The sequence below is a fragment of the Periplaneta americana genome, chromosome 1, assembly GCF_040183065.1.
Source record: "Periplaneta americana isolate PAMFEO1 chromosome 1, P.americana_PAMFEO1_priV1, whole genome shotgun sequence".
NCBI lineage: Eukaryota > Metazoa > Arthropoda > Insecta > Blattodea > Blattidae > Periplaneta > Periplaneta americana.
In genome coordinates, this window is record NC_091117.1 from 104,576,924 (window position 1) to 104,600,499 (window position 23,576).

Consider the following 23,576-nt stretch of genomic DNA (forward strand, 5'->3'; position numbering starts at 1 on the left):
CACCCGTGACCTCTCTGGCCTGGAACGTTATTTATTACCTCGTAACCACTGAGTGAATACTTTTCTATACTCTTTCCATGTAAAACTTGTTTGATAAAAGTAATCACAATTACACTATTGTATGTAAAAGTGTTTCCTAAAAGTGTTTTCCTATTGTATATTCACATTCATTTGAACGAAAATGAAGAAAATTTAATTTGACTTATATCATTCTTGCACCAAAATTAAACATTGCATATAACTGCTGCATGCATGAGGTTACTGTGGGCCATAGCGGACACATAAGGCATAAGCAAAATGCTGAGCCAGCGGACATGTAGCAGTGACGCAATGGCAAATCCAAGCATGTAGCAGCGGACACCGGTAATCACTACGGCAGGGAGAAAAATGCTCTGGAGAGGACACCGGTGTCCTCTATAGCAGTCAACCTGCCAAACAGAACTTACTTTCCCTCTTTACGAATGTATAAGAATTTATAATGACCCTAAGTTGACAGTATCTCTGTGTGAATATGAAAACTAAATCCACTCACTAAAATAACTACAAAATGAAAACACACGCCTGCTAAGTTTTTTTAAGCAAGCGCTCCAATCTCACGCGACAACTTTCATATATTACATCTATGCACTTTCATTACTGTCAATCGACACTGATAGATCACCTCTACATCTAACTATCCAGGCCATCTCACTGCTTCGGTTCGCTCTATAATAGTTGGGTACAGTTCTGAACTAGTAACGTATTTTTTAAATAGTTTGAAAATACCATGTTGATTACACACTTAAAAGTTTGTATCACTTAAGAATTTAGTTATGATAACAATTTTCAGGTGTTAAAAAATGAAAACTAAATGGTACATTACCTAGATGGCTAGTTTCGACTTCCTGTCATTAATCTTCAGAACTAGTGAGGTCCTAGCTTCTTCCGGTTTCTTCAGTTGTTTTACTGGGGGTATGTTTGTGTTTGATAGTGTGGAATCAAATAGGATATGTGTTCTGAAATTTAGTTGTGTATTGAGGATGTGTCATGGATGTGTTTTTGTGTGTCTGTATATTTCGTACTGTTCTGGTATAGTTAATTTCTGATTTTTCGGTTGGATATGTAGAAGTTCCATGTCTGTCTCTATGTTTAGTTGTGTATTGAGGATGTGTCATGGATGTGTTTTTGTGTGTCTGTATATTTCGTACTGTTCTGGTATAGTTAATTTCTGATTTTTCGGTTGGATATGTAGAAGTTCCATGTCTGTCTCTATGTTGCTGTAGTTGTGGTTGGTGTTTGTGATGTGTTCTGTGTATATGAACGTGTTGTGTGATAAGGTTATGGTTGTGATGTGTTCTTTGTATTGTGTTTGAAATGCTGTTACAATTATTGCATATTAATTTGAGATGAAATTATATACCAGCTTGTCTGATGTAAAAGTTGTTACAACTATTGCATGTTATCGCTGGGCAGAAAGCTGAATACGCGTCTCAGAGTTGTTGACAATATGATATCAACTAGAAAGCACTAAGGGATGCTAAGAGAGTTAATGAATTAAAATGATATTACAAAAACATCTTATAAACACGATGGAGTTTAAAAATACTTACATTTACCGGTACTTAAAAGTGACATTCCGTAAAATCGACAATATTAAAGTGAAAGATGGCTATGGTTGGTTGAATTTCAACGAATTCTTATGCTCACTATTGATGAACTGATGCATGGGCGAAATAATCGAATTAGTCCGTATTAACTGATAAGCCGTAACTTTGTAATAAATTATTACTATTTTACTTTCAATTTTATCAACAGTAAATGTCGACCTGGTTGGCGAGTTGGTATAGCGCTGGCCTTCAATGCCCAAGGTTGCGGGTTCGATCCCGGGCCAGGTCGATGGCATTTAAGTGTGCTTAAATGCGACAGGCTCATGTCAGTAGATTTACTGGCATGTAAAAGAACTCCTGCGGGACAAAATTCCGGCACATCCGGCGACGCTGATATAACCTCTGCAGTTGCGAGCGTCGTTAAATAAAACATAACATTTCAACAGTAATCTCACTAGAGGTTTTGATTTTATCGATTTACTCGCAGATTTATCTAGAGAAAATCAAAACTCGAGTGGCATTTAATTGACTACTACACGATTACAAGAAAGTATATAAAGATTATAAGAAATAAAGTACTCTAATACAATAAAATATTAATTGACTTACTAAAATTCTATTTAACTAATGTTAGCTTCACCAAAGAGTTTGAACGGAGCCGCTATTTTCAGTAGACTGTCTATGCGGTAAACAAACGACGATCGCAAAGCATGTTTTATAGTATCGTAAAGAATTTGCAGTTTGAAATGTTGGCAAACAAAGAAGAAAATGGTAGGGAGGTCATAAAGCAGAAGAAAGTATATGAAGCCTAGTAGAAATAAAGTACTCTAATACGATAAAATAGATATTAATTGACTTACTAAAATTCTATTTTACTAATGTAACCTTCACCAAAACGTTTGAATGGAGCCGCCATTTTCAGTCGACTATCTACAAATGACGATCGCACAGGATATTTTATAATACCGTAAACAATTTGCAGTTTGAAATGTTGGCAAACAAAGAAACAAATGTTAGGGAAGTAATAAAAACAAACAAATGCTAGGGAAGTGATAAAAAATGAACAAATGCTAGAGAAGTGACAAAATTGTGCGATAAGCAACCATGATTGGTTGAAAGATATCCTTTCGTACCGTTCTCTTGGTCAAAAGTAGTATGACGTAGTAAAAGTGTACTGATTTAAATAATTGTCTAGCCCTTGCGCTTAATATTATTTTGATAATTCTTTCATGTGAAATAAACGTATGACCCAGGAAATTCTGTGGACCAGAGAATTTTCTATATTGTTGACAACCAAAATAGAAAAATCGTTAAGATCAAATTTCAAGCACTTTGTGCTTTCTTACTGTTCAATATTGTAGGCATGGTTGAGTGGAAAAGAAGGTCTCAAGGCCTAAATTCTGCCTGGTAAAATAAAACAATATTCAAAGTAAAAAATATCTAAAATATTTGTAACGATTTACGGGCAAATTATTTCGTCTTTTCTAAAAACAAACTAATTGCATCCAAATTAACATGGAGTTCGGGCTCTGCTTTAGAAACAATAATCATGTTATGCCAACTTGCATTTGTACACTACTGTTGTCTAGTCAACTGTCCGAAGACAGATCTGAACCAAGAGGACAATAAATAAAGCTCTCTTGGTCTGAACCTTACAAATGATACCAAAAAGGCACCATTTATAAGTCAACTAGATAGGAGCTAATGGAGTAGGGTGGCCAGTTTCTTTTCCCCTCCATTGCATACATCGCAGATTAGCCACACGTTACACTACTCAGACTTATAAACAACTAAACGACTAAAAATTATTATGTCTCGTGACCAGAACATGGTACGAAATGGAAATATGAAAATTGAAAATGTACCCTTTGATGAGGTGGACAAATTCAGATATCTTGAAGCAACAGTATCAAATATAAATGTCACTCGGGAGGAAATTAAACGCAGAATAAATATGGTAAACACCTGCTATTGTTCTGCTCAAAAGCTTTTGTCATCCAGTCTGCTCTCAAAAAGCTGAAGGTAGAATTTATATAACAGTTTTATTAGCGGTTGTCCTTTATGATTGTGAATCTTGGACTCTTACTTTGAGAGAGAAACAGAAGTTAAGGGTGTTTGAGAGTAAGGTGCTTAGGAATATATTTGGGGCTAAGAGGGATGAAGTTACAGGAGAATGGAGAAAGTTACACAACGCAGAACTGCACGCATTGTATTCTTCACTTAACAAAATCAGGAATACTAAAGCCAGACGTTTGAGATGGGCAGGGCATGTAGCACATATGGGCGAATCCAGAAATGCATATAGAGTGTTAGTTGGGAGACCGGAGGAAAAACGACCATTGGGGAGGTCGAGACGTAGATGGGAGGATAGTATAGAAATGAATTTGAGGGAGGTGGGATATGATGGTAGGGGCTGGATTAATGTTGCTCAGGATAGGGACCGATGGCGGGCTTATGTAAAGGCGGCAATGGACCTCCGGGTTCTCTAAAAGCCATTTTTAAGTAAGTAAGCGACTTAAAAGATATTATCTCCCCAACCTATTAGTCACAAATTAACCTAAAATTGACCAGCTGTAACTGCTGCGTTTATTTAAAACAATAAATATCGAAAATAGAATTTAAATTATTTTCAGAAGAAAATGGTAACAGAAAACTGAGCAAAATGTTAGCTAATGGGCTCACACATCCAATCTTCTCTATTGCCCAACAATACTTACTGAACAGATGTCTAAAGGATTTAGCATAAATTACAGTGAAACTAGCGTGAGAGTGATTACACAAAACATATGACGGGAAAGCCATTGTACCTGAGAGTCCATCATTTTTAGCAACACAATCTACGAGTACTGCCTCAGCGTCTGTTCATTCTGACTTTTCGATTACACTTTTTGAAATGACGAAGAACTGGAGAGTTAATTGGAATCATTAGCGTCCACAGAAAGACGAGTGTGTGGGAGAAAATTCAGTTATTTATGTCGCAATGCAGACGAGTCATCATCCTTGGCACACTTACAACTCGTTGTGCATCGCGTTCGGGATCCTTCGTTCATGCCGTGTTAATCTAGCTAATTTATCAGCCTGTGATTCAATAGTGACAGTTGTGCAAGACTTGCATTCCCTTCCTTTTCGGTGTTTGCATGGATCTGTATTGAAAGAGTCGTATTATTTTTTAAATTAAATATTGTTCTACGAATTAAATTCTAGCGAAAGAGTAGTAGGTCCATTAGTAAGACTTATGTAATAAATAATCAATTTTAAAAACGTGGAGCCATTGGACGGGTAAGCCAAAATGAAGGTGGAATGAAACGAACCCTTGATTAACTACCAGAATGATAATGATAATGATGACGATGACGATGTTGGTACCTGTAACGAAGATAATGATCTTTAACTTATATGCACACACGTTACTTGTGTCCCTCCCAACAGTTCCATGTTCCTGGATTGACTTTAAGAGTAGAGGAAGTGTTACAAACATGAAATAGGGGTACAAATATTAAATAGTGTGATATACGACTTGAGACGAGTTGTATTCTAGTGGAAGTCTTCCAAATTACTACGCACTAATACTCTCTTTCGCGGAAATGTGTTAGTTCGCATTAAAAGCTAAAGTGTTGAAATGTTTATCATTATTGCGTTTTCGAGGAAAGTAAAATTTTTGGCGGTAAGTTCTTTTTTTGAATATACATTGTTATTCCTCAATGTTATAAATATTAATGGTACATATTCTTAAAGAGAAATAATCTACTAGTAGCAATGTATTTTTAATTATTTTTATTATTTTTTTAATTAAGGTACCTGGGGCTATTAAGGCCCAGCATGTCATAAGAACCACTACCTAGTTTTGCCATTAGTTATACATTTTTGCAAACGAGAGCAACAGCTCTTAAGACCTATTTCTTCTTGCATTCGAGTGAGGTATAAAGAAATTAGATTCTCGTTCTTGTTTGTAGCTGACTGGTGGCAACAAGTTATATGTGATTATTTCTGCTTTCTTCATAAAATTTTGCAAAATTTAAGTTGACATTTAATCGTTTTACTGTGTGTTATTAATATAATATTAAATACACGTTATTGTGTAAACATTAAGAAGTTTGGGGCTACCATGAAACTTTCACTAATGAACATGAGCACTCGATAAATTAAAATTGGCGCGAAGTAACAGAGCAGGAAATAAGGCCCATGAAATAAATACGTGGAAACGCCCACAAGTTCATAGAAGCCCCTGAACTATAAAGTTCAAACTCTGAAGCACAATCTTTTTTGCAAGAAATGAAACAAACGAAAGACTGACAATTCCTAATGCAGAAAGAGTATTGGATTAACCATCAACTTCAGGATTTATAAACATCCAGGGGATGCGGATGTGTTCTGTCTGCGAAGAAAATTGTTGTAGATATGCATGTGTGTGTCTGTTGTGAATGTTGGGTGCACGATGAATGTGTAGGTCTCACTGAGGAAAAAACTGAAGACTTTGTATGCCCAAGTTGTGTTCAATACTTATAATCTTTGTTGTGGACCTTATTACCTGTCACAGCAGGATATAAGACCCAGTGACATGATGTTAATTTTCATTGCTCACAGCATTTGTGTGTCTGTTTGAATATTTATTTGAAATAAAATATTATAGGATAACTATATACGTATGCTATTCCATTATTTAAAAATTGCTAAACGTCTCCATTTCAAAGAAAGAACGTTTTATTCCTTAGGTAGGTCTTAATATCCCCGGTTACCTTATGACATGTTTTGAAGTTATGACTCACATCAGTGTGGCACAAATATGAAATACTAGTATTATTAGTATTTCATCATTATACCCTGGTTTTCTGTTTCGTTATTAACGTTGGCACCTGTAACAGGAGGGAAAACTTCACCTTCCAACAAACTTAGAAAACGGTAGAATGAAAAAGCAATGCAAGAAGCCATAAAACAAGTTCGAGAAAAGACGTGAGGGACGATTCATCTGAACTCAGTATTACGGTTTGGAAAACACCTTCTAATGAAGATGCTGAATGCTTGTTCTGTGTATCTCTTAGCAGAAGCCATTTTACTTTGCAATTTTATTAATCTTGTAACATGTTAATAGTATTCCATATTTGTAACTTCATTTTTATGAAAGAAATATGTTAGATTTTGAGGAAATTATTTTTTCAAACATTCTATAACATCTTACGAACTTCTAAGTTCGGTGTACTATTCACAGGGAAATTCAGCAATAAACAGGACGACACTTTATGTGTATTCAAAACATGTAGGTTCCAAAACGAAAAAACAAAGTGGTATTCTATACTTGTAACACTTCCTCTATTTATGCGCTATCAGTAGAAATAGAGTGTTTCCGAGAGAATCTGTTTCTATGCAAGCCGTTACCAACTAACAGAAGTAATGCTGAAATTTTAAAATTAATATATAAGAATTTTTCACTGTGAGTGGCATTCAATGGGACAACTACGTTGATGTGCGCAGACGGTTCGAAGACCAGAACTGGAAAACATGATTTTATCTCAAGAATAAAACAAAAAGCCAAGGAGTGCAGCTGCAGACACCGCCATTGCCGTGAGAAAAATGCTGCCCTCTTGGACGGAAGAGTCAAAATAATTAATTTTATAAAATTTCGACGTAAGAATACAAATCTATTCAAAATATTGTGATGCGTGACAATTCTATAAACCTGTTTACTTCTTCACACAGAAGTAAGGTGGCTTTCTCGCGGCAAAACTTATGACTCGGCTTTTCGAAATGAGGGCTGAAGCTAGAAACTTCATGATTGACGACTTCGCTTTAGAATACAGATTGTGTGATGAGCTTTGGCTCATGAAATTTGCGTATTTAGGAGACTTTTTTAAAGTTAATGACTTAAGTCTCTCACTTTAATGAGAAACAGTCACTGTTTTACTTTTGACGCCAGCAATAAAATACAGGCATCCAAATAGAAAATCAAGTTTTGGGTAATAAATCAAAAATCGAAGTCTAGATTGCTTCTCAATGGTAAAAGAATTTAGAGAAGATTCCGACATACCTAGCGACATCTTAAATGAATTTCACGTTCAACTCTTATGTCAGCTTGATAGTTTTCGCTGTTATTTTGCGGAAAACCTCAAACAAAATATTAAAGAAAACCTTTAGGTTGTAAACTCATACTCTGCTATATGTCGAAAATTGTTTACACCAACTTTCCAATTTATACTTTTCAGCTGTAAACTTTCACGTAGCGATTCAATATTTACTTGCTGTCAAGAACTTTTCTCGAAAAGACAAGTCAAGTCAAGTCAAGTCACAGAAGGGCTTCTTGACTTATTTTTCGACTAAACATTTCATACATTATGACATGTAGTTTGTTTTCACTGTAGTAGCTTAACATATCTCTTTTTTTCTTTTTAACATTCCGATCAGCTTTTTGAAACGTAGATCCTAATGTCATAGTATTTAATTTCATTTTATGGTTTTCGAAATCTATGCACTATACAATCATTTAAATTGTATCCACTTATATATTTTGGCACTATCATTATGATGTAACATTTTCATTCGTTTAGTTTCTGTAGAACCGTTTACAAGTGTCTCCTCTGACGTAGCATCTTATGCAATAGTAACATTGATTCGATGTTTCGAAAGACAACTGCCATACACTATAGGTAACAGATAGGGAACTGAAGGTAGGTAAAAAGGAGAAAATTTAGGTCCCCATGTCAGACATCATCTACGTGCAATTGAACTAGCTTACAGTGGATCTCTACTGTACTGCTAAAAGAGATTGCGAAAAAGCTATCGTAGTTAATTAAGGTTTTGGGGTTATTTAATTAATGTCACGTTCTTACATAAAATATATAGATATATATGACTCCACGGAACTTGAAGCACTAAACTAATCTGTCTCTTTCTATGTCACATGGACAAGGTTCACATTCCTGTTGAAGAGAACAGTGTACACATTGACAAATACTATAAATATAAAATGTGTACATGTCAACAAATTCAGAAAATATAAAATGTGGCTTAACAATATTTGCAGATATGATCAAAACCATGACTTTGAGAGGACAAGATACTGTAAGGTCAAACGTAGTTATAAATAACAAAATCATAAAACAAATACTGTACTTTCAATTCTTTGGAATGCACATTCAACAATGAAACTGTCTAAATTTTTGCAAGTTACATATATCATAAATAGAACATTCAAATTCTCCACGGCAATACAGCAAACTAGAGTAAAATTATATAACACAAGCAGTAACTGTTACTCTATATGGATTATGCACTTTAAAATAATGAAGAAAATCAAGAATCACAGTAGCAGAAAATATATTTTTAAGGAAAACAGCTAAATACGCATGGCAAGAGATATACTGTATAATAGAGAGATCTGGGTTAGCAGGTTGTCTAGCAGAAACATCGATAAAAGAAGAGTTAAACTTTGCAAACATTTTTGGGCATATCGGAGATGGCAGCGATACTCGAGATGGAGATCGACACTAGTTTGGGAATTATTCTAGAGAGAAAAACCAAATACTTTGGTAATATTTTGTTGAGGAATGATTCAACGATCATGAAAAATGTAGGTATCTTATGTATGGAAGCTGCTAATTGGAAGTCGAATTGGTTGAAAGAGCTGGAATTAGAAATAAAACAGATTAGGTTTAAATTGGCTAGAGAGACAACTAGGGACATTAAACACTAACACTGTTGGAAGAATGGTAAAAGAAAGGAAAACGAAATTGCGAGACAGGATATATTAGGATCACTAAAATACTACAGCGACATTAAACTTTTTGAGAACAGGAAGAATATATTGGATTAAATTCAAGATAAGAGAGAAGCATGGTGGAGATTAGGTATCTGAAGGCTCAAGAATAAGAGAGGGAACATAGAGAAAGATATACGGACAAGCTGAACACGCAATACAGACAGCTTTAAATTGTGCGGCAACTAATAATTTAAGAAGTTTTTGGTTGGATAAAAAATTTGTGAACAAAAACACATAAAAAATGAGTGGTCCCCTAAACGCTATCAATCTGATTAAATTAGGAAAGTTCCGCTTTAGAGTTAATAGATGGGAAGGAAAGTCAAAGCTCTCACTGAAACTCGATTGTACATATTGAGTATTCTGCCCCGATATAAATAAATGAAAAGTAGGCCTATACAATTAAAAAATCGAAAGGGATCATCTCGAATAACCAGTTAAGTTTTAATTTTATTATGGAAACCGGGTATTTGCCATATAAATAGACTTGATAGAAATATAGAGTAGACGGTAATACAAAGAGTATAAGTAATTGATTTAGGCCTAATATTGAAAAAGAAAGAGTTAAAGTTAATGATTTCAAATACTATAAGGGTTAACTATTTTTATTATGTGATGATGGAGAATTGTATAAATTAGTTAGAAAAATAATGGCATTAGATTAATAAATGAAGAATTAATAGTACTATATTTCAATCTAAAAAATGTTGAACAGAAAAGTGTGAGTTATTTATATGTTGTCATTCTCATTATTAAGTTGTAATCATTGTATAGTGGGAGATGGCGGATTAAGAACTGGACTGCATCTAATCCGTCATGACAGTGCGTGCACAATGATGAAATAATAAATAAACAAATAAATAAATAAAGTCTATGAACAACTAACCTTATCTCCGTACGGCCTGGGACAGAATACGGTTCCAATTTGAAAATTTTCATACAGCCCACAGATCTACAGTTGTTTTTTCTGTCCATTTTCATTAGAATATAGGTAGCACTATTCAGAAAAGCTATTGTTCTCTTGGAAATGAAATCTGAAGAGATTCTTATGTCGCCAGGCATGATATACTAATAAAGTATTACTGCTTTTGGAAGAGACTTCAAAGATTGTGTATTGGTCTTAAAATTAGTTGTTTTGTTCCATACAGTTTTGACATGTGTCGAGAAAAGAGTTCATCCTTCTCAAATTTGTTTTTACAGTGCGGCATATCTAAACGTTGCCGTTTGAAATGTAAACACATTTTCTAAAAGCCACAGGTGAAGTGGCTGAAAACTTGGTGAAAACGCATTAACTAATTACTGCTTAAAAATAACGTTATGCCACTTCAAGAGTAGAAATTCCACTGCTCATAACTGCGAAGGCGTTCTCCAAGTCAACAGCCTCAGTGTGGTCGAACTCCGCAATGTTGACACTTGCAGATCGCTTCAGCCGACTGCTGCAAACAAACCACTTTGTTTGTTCGGAAATTTTCACCACACGAAAGTAATAAATAACGTGTAATTTTCATTTTGTGATGTATTTTGTGATCTTGCAGAGCAGATATATAATTAAGTTTAGAACATTGTTGTTTTCCGTGCACGCACACACACACACACACACACACACACACAAATGCTTAATTATCTTGGTATAGTAGAGTTTTAAGATTTGTCTGAGAGAGAAAAAAAGATTTTCACAAAAAATAAAGAAGATATGTGAGAGCTTCCCGGAATTTAGTAGCATGTAATTTATTGTTTATTTTTAAGGTAGACCTATAAGGTCATTACCATTGTTAACAAGCCACTAGATCTGGAAATACATCTTCAGAACTGCTGAAGTCCTTGTGTCTTCGTTTCTTCACCCTTGGTGGAGTGCAAGAAACATAGGAACACATCACAAACACAAGAACACATAAAATACATCACACATACAAAAACAAAACACACACAAGGTCGCAGCTTCGTTCAAGAAATTAAACTACAATATCGCATGCAGAACACAAAATACTCTACAAAAGCATCTCAACATACAAACAACACAAACAAACAAATACAATCTAACAGATGTATACAAACTCACATGGATTAGCTGCATCAGCTTCTACCTATACCTACATCGGACAGACACATTACAAAGAACGAGTTCTGAAGATGGCTCCCAAGCCGAAACTAGTCAACTAAGTAAATATTTATAAACTTAGTTCAATATTATCATGTGAAAGTAATCACCATATATTGTATTCCTAAGTGATATAGTGTTAAAATTTGTGTAATCAAGATTTAGTTTCAAAAAAATAGTGTAGGGTAAACTAGGGTCTGTTGGACAGTCGGGCATGTTGGACACTTTGTACTTTAACGTGTTACCTCGCAACTTGTGGGCACCACATTTTGCTAGAAGTCATGACGGAAGTAGCCCCGGGGCTACTTCCGTCATGACTTCTAGCAAAATGTGGTGCCCACAAGTTGCGAGGTAACACGTTAAAGTACAAAGTGTCCAACATGCCCGACTGTCCAACAGACCCTAATTTACCCTATTATACATTAAGGGGAGAAACGCATGATTTTCCCGAGGTACAAACCTACTGAAGGAAAAATTGTGTTTCGATCCTGTGATGTGTATACTAAGGTCCCAGTGGGTAATAAAGTCCATCGTGAAATAAGGCCCAACTTTGAAATTCACGGATCAAGGCTAAGAGGAAGAGTGATCACTCTGTAGTCATGTTGGGGAACTAAAATAACATCTGCGTAATAATTTTGCGCGCAGCTTATGTTCGTAGTAATGGAGTAACAAAAAGAAAACGCGCCGAAACATTGTTGAGGAGACAGAACTATAATATTGGAAGTAAAGTTAAATGTAATAATATATTTCAATGCTCAGAATATTGAAAATGTGATTGCATGTTATGCTTGAGAGATATTTCATCGTTCCAGATACAGGTTCAAAATAATTTTTCCAAATTTCCAGGACACAGATATACCCTCAAAATCATACTAGGTCTGTGACCGTGCAATAAGGCCCAAGCAACAACAGGTAAATAAGGCCCGGGCCTTATTTCCCGACAGCTATTAAAATTTACAAGACGATTAAATAAGTTAATTGTATTGTTGAGTATGAACTTCCACTTCAGATTGCAAATGTTTTAATAATAATAATAATAATAATAATAATAATAATAATAATAATAATAATCTAGGGATAAAATTAAAGTAGGCTATATAAATAATTTAAGTACAGATTACTACTTTGTTCGCAGACATTACAATTTACTCTTATGTGTTTGTGAACTGCAACCACTTGATAAAACAGTCTATAGATCTTTCGAACACTACTGGGATGAAACATTGCTCAGATACTGGGATCTTCATCCTGAAAGGCGACTACATAAAGAGAGATTCTCAGCAATATTTACACCTGTCTGGAATAAATGCATGACCGTGCAAAATGTCGCCAATGGTTTCCGAGGCACTGGTATCTATCTTTTTGCGCCAGATGTTATACCAGAAGCAGTCTTTGCTCCAAGTTTGGTCACTGAACGTCCACTGGAACAACAGGAGTCAGAAATACCAACAGCAACTCATTCACAAATTACAACTGAGTCATCTTTGTTTGGTATAGAAAATAAGGCATTTGGCTCCCAGCCTTCAACACCCCAATCAACTACAGTAGAAGGTAGCCAGAGTGATGACAATCAGGGTGCCAGCACAAGTGGAGTACAAATCAAAAATACTGGTAAGATAACAAGCCCATTCGCAACTATTCTGAGCACACGAAGAAAGTAGCATGCGAGAAACAGGTAATCCGTAAAAAAAGCATTAAATTATAAAGCAGTCACACTTACAAAGGAATTCTTTGTGAAAGTAACCAAAGAGAGCAAAGAAGAAAGATATAAGAAAGACAATAATAAACGAATGGGAAATAAGAATCCAACCCCTAAAAGGAAAAACACTACGGAGGAAGGTATTGAGAAAACGAAAACAGTTGGTTTGAAAAAGAACAATATCTCCCAGTCGAGACATAATGTTAACAAGGATTGGTACTGTTTTGTCTGTGAATCAGCTGAAGCATTGGATATGAGACAGTGTGCATCGTGTTCATTGTGGGTCCATGAAGTTTGTGTGGACCTCACTGTTTCTGATAAAGATGTTCTTGTATGCCTTAAATGTTTGGAATAGCCATATTTTTTCTGTGACACACTGTTTCGGATTTTCAGAAGTTTATTGTCACTATTGTTTACAAATACGATTGTTCAGCAATTCCAGTTCATGTAATTGTTGCTTATATTCATTTCACTTTATGTTATTGTGATATTAACTCTGTTACCTAATTTGATGAGTTAGTTGAAATGTATTCTCTTTGGGCTTTATTACCCTACAGCATGGGCCATATTAACAGACTACTCTGGAAATAAGGCCCAGTTGTAAAGATTTGCTAAATTTGGAATAACAGGGAAACATTTTGATATATCAGTCTGTTCTTTTTGTATTTTGTTACATAAAGAAACATCTTTAGACATTACCTCATTAATGTATTTCTAAACCAACTTCAGTAGCGGTCATAATAAAAGATCCGTTAGGTGGGCCTTAATACCCACAGGGACCTTATATTTTCCACTACCAGGTGTAAATTGTCACATTTTATTTCTAAAATTCTTATTATTGAAGTTCGCTGGAGCTATTTTATTAAGCGCAACTATTTAGAGATTTATTTTCATAATGCTATGCTTGTTTGCACTATTTTTTCCCCACGACCGGGAGTAGTAGGCCTATATGTCAGTGTTATCGAAATCGGAAGAGAAATATACTATTCCCTCTGTAGAGAGATATAATAGTAGAGGTAATTTATTAAAAAAGAAACGTATCAATCTTTGTTGCAATGACATTTCCTTCGCATCTAATAGACTTCACGTTGAAAATAATTATATTCTGGGGGGAGGGGGGGAGGACGTAGATAACCCTCAAATTACGGAAGATACATTTAAGGTAAAAAAAAAAACTAAAAAATATGGGAAAAACGTACAATCTGGCAACCCTATCATACAGTAACCGTAGCAAAACGTGACAAAAAAACTTTATTTTAAACATTTTAACAAACCCTCAGCAGTCCCCAATTGCTTGTGTCGCCAGTATTGTTGGTTTCATGAAGTGTACTTCATTGCGTCTCTATTTATATCAACTTTTCCATCTAAGAGGTTTATTTTTAATCACATATTTGACGAAATGATTTTAAAATGGATAATTTACCATAATTAATATCAAATTAATCGTCCCGTACACAACTTTTCAGATCTCTTTCGTCCTCAAATCCACATGTTAACAACTGTTCCATAATCACTGAAGTTGAAAGAAATCGAGCCATAGACGCCGATATGGGTGCTCCGGAGCGCAAGCAACCAACAGACAGACTATATTTAATAGGTGCTCAGCACCCATTTGATTATTATTCAGCTGAAATTAAGTCATAGCAAGTTAGCTGGTATAGATGGCTTCATTAGAGGGTTAGAGGTCCTGAACAGTGTCAGTAATGTAGGGCTTTGTTTAGACCTATAGGAAAGACTGTGGTTCAAATAATGAAAGTATGCTTTGCACCTATTTATCACGATGTTGTTCACAACCAAGATTGCAAAGTGAAGTGAAAAGAGTTTGTTACTTTCATCTAAATAACTACGACTTTTATTTGAAGCGTTTTTGTTATTGGAGGGTATTATTTAGACCTAATTAAGGTTATATAAAGTAGAGAGATTAATAAGGCTAAGATAGTGATATAACACACACAAGAAACAATTTTTACAAAAAATATGATTGCAATATAAGTCTCATTCTAATTGTGTCAAGTTATGTTTTTCAATCAGTGTTGTCTTTGAGTCAGTTGTTCACATGCAGTATGTAAAATTAGATTTTGTGCAAAGAATTGTGTTTGGATCGAATTGCTGCCTTCAATTACATTGTACAAAGGTATTGTGTTCCTTACTGCTTTATTTTTAATATAATTGTTTATTTATTTTCAAATAGTCATCCAATATACAAGCAGCTATTGTTGCTTCAGGCCACTAGTTTTATCTTTTTTTTTTTTTTTTTTTAATTCTAGCAGATCGTCTCCAGACATGCATTTCTGTAGATAAAATATTGAAGAGCTATTATACAAATCAAGTTAAATCCACTTGTAACTCATTTTAAGCTGAATGTCACCAACTTCTTAAAAACGAATTCCACCAAACTACATTTTTCAAAAGAAGTTAATTTCACAGCTCTTCGGTATATTTAAGATGTGTGTTTTGGCCATACTGTTTTAAATCCTTCCTTCCGTTTGATGCAAAACAAATTAATTCCTTCTCCAATCAGATTCAAGCCTGTGGCCTATTGCGCATGTACCAACTTGAGTTCTTAAAATTGGAATTTCACTTTTATACATTTAAATGTTTTGGAGCTTGTACGTGCGCTTATAATAATTATAATAATAATAATAATAATAATAATAATTATTATTATTATTATTATTATTATTATTACTATTACTATTATTATTATTATTATTATTATTATTATTATTATTATTATTATTATTATTATTATACTGCTCATATTGTTATATGAGTTAAGTACAGAGTGATTTATATAGAACTGACACATTTCTTTCATTAATTGTTTCAAAACGAATTGTGCTAGCAACAACTTATTATACCTAAAATGTAGAGGAATTTTGGGAGATTAAGTAACCCCATAGAAAGAAGTCCGGTGTTGTCAAATCCGGAGATCTCGGTGGCCACAGGTTCCTGGAAATTATTCGGTCGTCAAAGAAACTTGCAATTTTACTGTACTTCCATGGATTCATTTGATGTATGGCATGTAGCGCCATCTTGCTGAAAATATCCTTGACTCAGCTCTACATCGTCCAGTTGCTCAACAAACTCAAAGACAAACGTCTTAACGTTTTAATTTTTTGGGTGACTGCTCCAGTCGTGCTCTTACGTCACCAACAACCGTGGGAAGCCTAGATGAACGATGCTTGCCCTTTTCACTCACCAGAGATCCAGTTGTTTCCAATTTGTTTACCAGTCCCAGTATTGTGTTTCTTTTGGGAGGATTGCGAACACCAAATTCTCTCTGGTATACTCTTTGAGTAGCTGTAATTGAATTCGTAATCCAGTATTGCTTCACAAGGAAGAGTCGTTGATTTAATGTGTACAGCATTTTTACGTTGACACAAAATGTCGAAAACAGCTGCCAACAATAGGAATAAAACATAAACATCTGCGCATCTAGTGCTGCCAACAATAGGAATAAAGCATAAACATCTGCGCATCTAGTGGCAAGGAATCGAAATTCCAGAACATTCTGCTTAATTTGGTGCTAAAATTGGGTCAGTGCTGCCAACAATAGGAATAAAACATAAACATCTGCGCATCTAGTGACAAGGAATCGAAACTCCAGAACATTCTGTTTAATTTGGTGCTAAAATTGGGTCATTGAATGAATTTCCAACGGAATAATTAAAGAAAGAAATGTGTCAGTTCTATATAAATCACTCTGTATCTAGTAATTGAAGATTGAATAACGAAATATTTAAAGAAACTTTTTTATTAATTGAAGCTACTCTCACTGATCAAGTTTATCAGGCTGAACATCCTTCAGTATATAAAAATGGCAGATCAAGTTAATGTGCGTATTGATAATTAATCAAAGCAATAATATCATTGAAGATGACATTTGACAGTTGGAGAAGTAAATAGAGGATCACGTAAATGTAAATGAGGAGTTTAAAAACGCGCTACTTTGAAGAGGAATCGTTACTTTGATCCATATGGTAGAAAACGTATGTGTAAAGAACCATGTACAGCCCGATCGCAAAGTCGTGGCACCAACAAGCGCGAGCTTCTTTCTGAGGCTTCGGAGTGGGGGGTTCTGTGTTTGCGGGCGACTGCTTACTCATAGAGCGTACTGTTGAAACACCCCCCACCACCCCATCAAGACTCTTGGGCGAGTCCATATAAGTGTATGCTAATTCGTCTTTCGCGCAGGTGCCAGAGTTTGCGATCGGGCTCTACACATGAACTTGGAAGAAAAAACAATTCTGTTTTTCGTGTTCAAAGCTGCATCAGACTGACATTCTAAGATTTCGTGAAGGATTATTTGAAAATATAGATCAACATAAACATTTCTTGCTTCACGTTAAAGTAACTCCAGCTGCAAGAAAGCGAGCTTCCAATCCTAAACGTAATAGGCCACAATCAGCTGCATTCTACATAACAGGACAACAGGGGCGGTTACGTGTTTGTCGAAGCGCTTTCCAAGCTGCTATTATAAACCAATTGGAAATACAAGAATAACAGGTGTGTTACAACAATACTTCGTTCGTAGCACTTCTCCCACAGAAGGCAGAGGAGGCGATCGTGTGAGAGACAAAAATATCGATAAAATGCACGCAAACATGGAATTCATTAAACAGCTTAAGGGAAGAGAAAGTAATTATGGAAGGGGTAGAAGTGTCACAGTTTACCTACCTTCTGAATTAAAGAGCATTAGTGTATGATCTATAGCAGAGTCAAGTGCTACCAAAACTACCCCTAGAAGAAGAGTTTTATGCTCGGCAGTTGAGACTGTACAATTTTGTTGTGTGTAACATCTCGAACAATAAATTTTACTCCTATACTTGGTTAGAAAGTCAAGCAGACCGAGGAGCCGACGAAATTGGAAGTGCTGTACTGTACATTATAACCTAGAGAATGCTGTTACAAAAAATGAAACTTTCGATGAAGTAAAACATATTTTGCTAGCTAGTGATGGCTGTGGAGGCCAAAATAAGACTGACATCGTTTTGACAATGGTACAAAGTTGGCATTTTGGTTCTCCAGTTGACATCCATAGTGTCACCATGCTTTTACCAGTTAGAGGTCACAGCTTTCTTTCATGTGATAGATTGTTTGGTAGAATTCAGCAGAGCTTAAGAACTAAGGACACCATTCTACAACCTGAGGAGTACCATGAAATCTACAAAAAAAAAAAAAAAACACTGTGTTGACGTATTTGTGTATCCACGAGATTGAGAAATCTGCGACCGGAAGTTCAGATCCCAAAATTACAAGAAGCTGTAACATATTCAGTTTGCTGAAAGGATTATAATACAAAGGCATAACAAGCAAATGTGCGCAGAATCACTGTGTGCAGTGAAGAATATTACCATTCCAACAATGTTGACTTTTTATCCCTTCTCAAACGAACAATGATGCATATCAGCACAAAGCCTCCAGCCAAAAATCCATCCGGAAGTATTTCTCAGTTGAAGCTCCGGGACATCCATGACCTACTCCAGAGACTCTTCGGTGAAAAGTGAACAGCATATCCTACACTTCAGTTCTACACAACACTATAGTTGCATCTCACACTCAGCATAAAGATTCTGCACCTAATGAAGAGTGCAACTGTGCTGATATTGAAGAATTGTCAGTGAAAGTGTAAAATGTAGATTTGTTCTTCATTTGTTTTTTTCAGAATAGTGAAATTTATTATTTTTGTAACATTTTCATCGAGATTTTGTTTAGCCACGTTACAAAAATGATTGATGCATAGTTACTATGTAATAGTTTTTTTAGCTTTTCTAAAAGACAGTAAAAGTGGATTTAACTTGATTTGTATATCAGCTCTTCGTTTCAGGATGTGTCATGATTCAAAAATGTATTTTTACGCTTATAGTAGTAATCATTTTATTTTTGAAGTTATGTATATATTCTATTATTATTATTATTATTATTATTATTATTATTATTATTAGTATTATTATTATATTATTATTTTATTATTATTATTATTATTATTATTATTATTATTATTATTATTATTATTATTATTATTATTATTATTATTATTATTATTATTCACATATTCAATAAGGATCTTTACCACCCGAACTTGTCATATCATTTACAATCTATAAACATAATTTACGTGTATTCTAAATAAATATACACACTGGATCAAAATATATTATGTTTATCTTTTTGATTCACAATGTATTAAGTGCAAATTCAAAAGTAAAAATTACAGCCAAACTTCCAGTCAATGTATTTGACTAGGATTGCTGTGTTCATAATAGTGTTTCCAGTTCCATTTGCATAATTATTTAACATGTGTGTTATAGTTTGAAGGTAAATTAATTCTATGCTTTCCTGTAAAATTTATATTTCGTCACTAAATACGTTTTGAAAAGATGCTCCACATTGAATGTGTTTTAAAGTAAAAATATCTATGATTTTATTACGTTGAAATTACAGTATGAAAAGAGCTGTATAATATATTAAAGTGTTAATTTTTCATATTATATGTACGTCTTTCTTAAATAAGTAAGTATTTATAACTTTCTTAAGAATCTCTGGCATCCATTTGTTTTTATATCATTTCTGTGGCTCAAAAAAAAATGTAATGTTATTTTTTTACAGCTTTTCAGGAGTGAGAATTTTAAGTTTGAACTTACATATAAAAACATTATATTAAGTTTCAAAACAACGGGTTAGAGAGAAAAGTAGTAGAAATATGTGTGTAATCTTTTGCCAAAATAAAAATACCATCAGGATGAACAACATATCGCAAAATCTCATTTGCGTCAAAAATTGACAGCCTATCACTTTTTGCCTTGGAACCTCAGATTTGATAGCCTCCTATTTATTCATTTAATTTTTCTACTTCTGATTAAATCATGTCCCTTGATTTTGTATTCGATCAAGTTGAGACTTTTTCATAGTGTTCTGCACAAGGGTAGGTCTTTCACTGCAAACATAGCATTCTCCATTCTTTCCTATTTTCCGTCTTCCTCCCCACGTATGATCAATGTATCTTAATGTTGAATATCATCTGATATATTCTTCTGCCCTTAACGTTTTTTTCCGTTCACCATTTCTTTCAGTGCATCCTTCAGTAAGCAGTTTTTTTCTCAACCAGTGACCTAACCAATTATTTTTTATCTTTCTGATTAGTTTCAGCATCATTATTTCTTCACCCACTCTTTCCAACACAGTTTCATTTCTTATTCTGTCTGTCCATTTCACATGCTCCATTCTTCTTCATATCCACATTTCAAATGCTTCTATTAGATTCGTTTCACTTCGTCATAATATCCATAATTATGCTTATCCAATTCCACACTCCACACAAAGTACTTCACTAGACTCTTCCTTAGTTATTTTTCCAGAGATCCGAAGAAGATGCTCCTTTTTCTATTAAAAGCTTCCTTTGACATTGCTGTCCTCTTCTTGACTTCCTGGTAGCAGCTCATGTTACTGCTTATAGTACATATAAAGTATTTGAAGCTGTCCACTTGCTCTACTGCCTTATTTAGAATTCGCAAGTTTACCTTCTTTATTTTTCTTCAGTTAACCATAGACTCCGTCTTATTTGCATTTATCTTCATCCATGTTGAAACTATACCTTAATTATTATCCAAATATTAATTTCTGGTGTCTGTATTTCGCGTTCATTTTCGTTTCAAGTGCATTTTTCTAATCCATGCAAAATTGTAAAGAACGCCATTATGTTATAAAAATGTGTTTTGCTTATCTTTTAGTTGTTCTCGATATCATACACACATACTGTATTTCGAAAGCGGTATCAAAATTGAAAGTTTCATCACGTTCTAGAAAATGGCAATAAAATACTGTACATTCCAACTGAACTCTCCCGATTATAAATCCGCTGTAGCTCTAGCTGCCCAGTGATCATCAACTCACGTCGGAGCTGATCGAGAGCTGCATTTTCTCGCGCGCATGAAGAGCTTGGAGGACTTCAGCAAGGGGGGGAAAGTGATGATTTCATTCGCTGCAATGCTCAGCGGCATCTTAAATTCAAGTTGGCAAGGATTAATTCACTACTGAGGCTAATATCACAAAGTGTAAACCATGCGAACATACGAGTGCTATCCGGAAAGTAACTTCCATCCTCATGTGTAATGACGCCATTTCTTTTTTGCAGAAATGCAGTATGACTCAGAACGCAGCGAGCTGCAGTCAAGTGAAGATAGTGGCGCCCTTGGTTACTTTACAGTACCTTTCAAAATGTATGGTGCAATTCAAAATCACTTTAAATTTTGACACTGTACTTTTTCGAAGTACAATATGTGTGGCATGATAGCAAGAGCAACTAGAAGATAAACAAAACTTAGTTTTATAATGTAATAACATTCTTCACAATTTTACATAGCTCAGGATATTGGACTTAAAAAGAAAATAAAAGCAAAATACAATCACTAGAATTTTGAATTGGGATAATAATTAAGGTATAATCTCTACTTTATCAAATATAAAATTAAGGGACGGGGTTTATTCAGGAATAGAATAATTAAATACAAAAATAGAAGGATATCAAATCCGTGGTTCCAAGTCAAAAGATGATGTGAATTTTTGGTGAAATGAGATTTTGCGATATGTTGTGCATCCTGATGGTATTTTTATTACTTTTTTCCCTAAACTGTTATTATGAAACTTGATATTATGATATATACTTGTCCACACCTGTGGAGTAACGGTCAGATCGTCTGGCCGCGAAACCAGGTGGCCCGGGTTCGAATCCCGGTCGGGGCAAGTTACCTGGTTGAGGTTTTTTCCGGGATTTTCCCCCAACCCAATACGAGAAAATGCTTAGTAACTTTCGGTGCTGAACCCCGGACTCATTTCACCGGCATTATGACCTTAATTTCATTCAGACGCTAAATAACCTAGATGTTGACACAGCGTCGTAAAATAACCCAATAAAATAAAAATATATAGCCTGCACATGTTCAAAGTTTAAATTCATGAGAAACTGTAAAAAATGGCATTACATTTAGCGTTGGAGCCACATAGGCCTAAATGATATTAAAACAAATGTATGCCACAGATATTGTGATATTGCATGTGACGTGCGGTCAGTAATAAATTTATCTCCTAGCAAAAGGACTTTAAAGCAGTTGAAATCCATTATCAACTTTGAGAAGTGTATATTTGTGGAGCCTACTCATAGAAAAAAAAATCAGGCAACTGAATGCAGCCATATTCACTCAAAAACAAAACAAGGAAGTGCCGCTAAACGTTCTTTCGCAACCAACTCATAGTCACTGTGTTTTGGAACCAGAAAAGTACTGCCTGTGGATTTCATGGGACGAAGAACCACTATCAATGTAGAGGTGTATTAACAGACATTAAAAATGTTAAGGAGGACCAATCAGCATTCATATATGACTCAAATCACACGGGACGGATTCTACGACAAGGGTAATCTAAAATTCGTGAAACGCTACTACAGATAACGCAATTTGACTGGAGACAACTGTGTATTAAAAATAGTTGAATGCTGTAGATTGAAATTGTGTATAATGAAAAGTCCGGAACTGTATGGATGTTTTATATTATTTTTTTTATTTTAGTAGGTTATTTTACGACGCTTTATCAACATCTTTGGTTATTTAGCGTCTGAATGAGATGAAGGTGAGAATGCCGGTGAAATGAGTCCGGGGTCCAACACCGAAAGTTACCCAGCATTTGCTCATATTGGGTTGAGGGAAAACCCCGGAAAAAACCTCAACCAGGTAACTTGCCCTCACCGGGAATCGAATCCGAACCACCTGGTTTCGCGGCCAGACGTGCTGACCGTTACTCCACAGGTGTGGACTTTATACTATTAATGGGATAAAAGTTTACTTCTGTACGAAATAATAACGTGATGAAGTGCTTTTAATGTGCAATAAAATAGTAAATCACATGAATAAATAAATCATTAACATTCAATGAGAACGTTTTTGAGGAAATTCCACGAAGGCCATGCTGATATTTCAATTTAATAAAGAAATAATATATATCGTCGCTGCGACTCTGAAATCCGCTTTATCTATTTTTCAGAGGAAAGGAAAAAGCATTATAGCTTTTAATTTTTTTTTATTTCAATGCTACTTTCGGCATAATTTCAATCATTATATTATGAAGAATTATGAAATTATACCGAAAGTAGCTTTTTTTATTAATCACTGCTGCTTTACAATCTGTTCCTAAAGGAATATTCAGTAAATGTGTTACAAGATTGCACAAGAAAATCTGAGCGTTGTCAGACAACTCTTTAGTTATTAACAATAAATACGTGGTGCGGTCACTATTTAACAGTGTTCATTAATTAAAAATTCTTAAAATATGTTTAAAATGTAATAAATAATTGTAACAGTTACTTCTTTAATCAAACATGTTTCGGGGATACTGCCTCCCCATCATCAGTGATTGACAATGACTGTAATGGAAATACTCGTACTTAAAATT

At 34.8% G+C, this 23,576-nt stretch overlaps 1 protein-coding gene and 1 long non-coding RNA gene across 5 annotated transcripts in view; one reads left to right on the forward strand and one right to left on the reverse strand.

The window, feature by feature from the left end:
* LOC138699418 (uncharacterized) overlaps window positions 1–21,849 on the forward strand; it is a 69,204-nt gene extending 47,355 nt beyond the window's left edge. Inside the window, exon 3 of the long non-coding RNA XR_011332015.1 lies at window positions 21,268–21,849. This is a non-coding gene — a long non-coding RNA (uncharacterized lncRNA). The remainder of the gene's footprint in view (window positions 1–21,267) is intronic.
* The window catches only part of LOC138699385 (uncharacterized), a 206,452-nt gene that overhangs the window by 152,364 nt on the left and 30,512 nt on the right, over window positions 1–23,576 (reverse strand). The window lies entirely within an intron of this gene.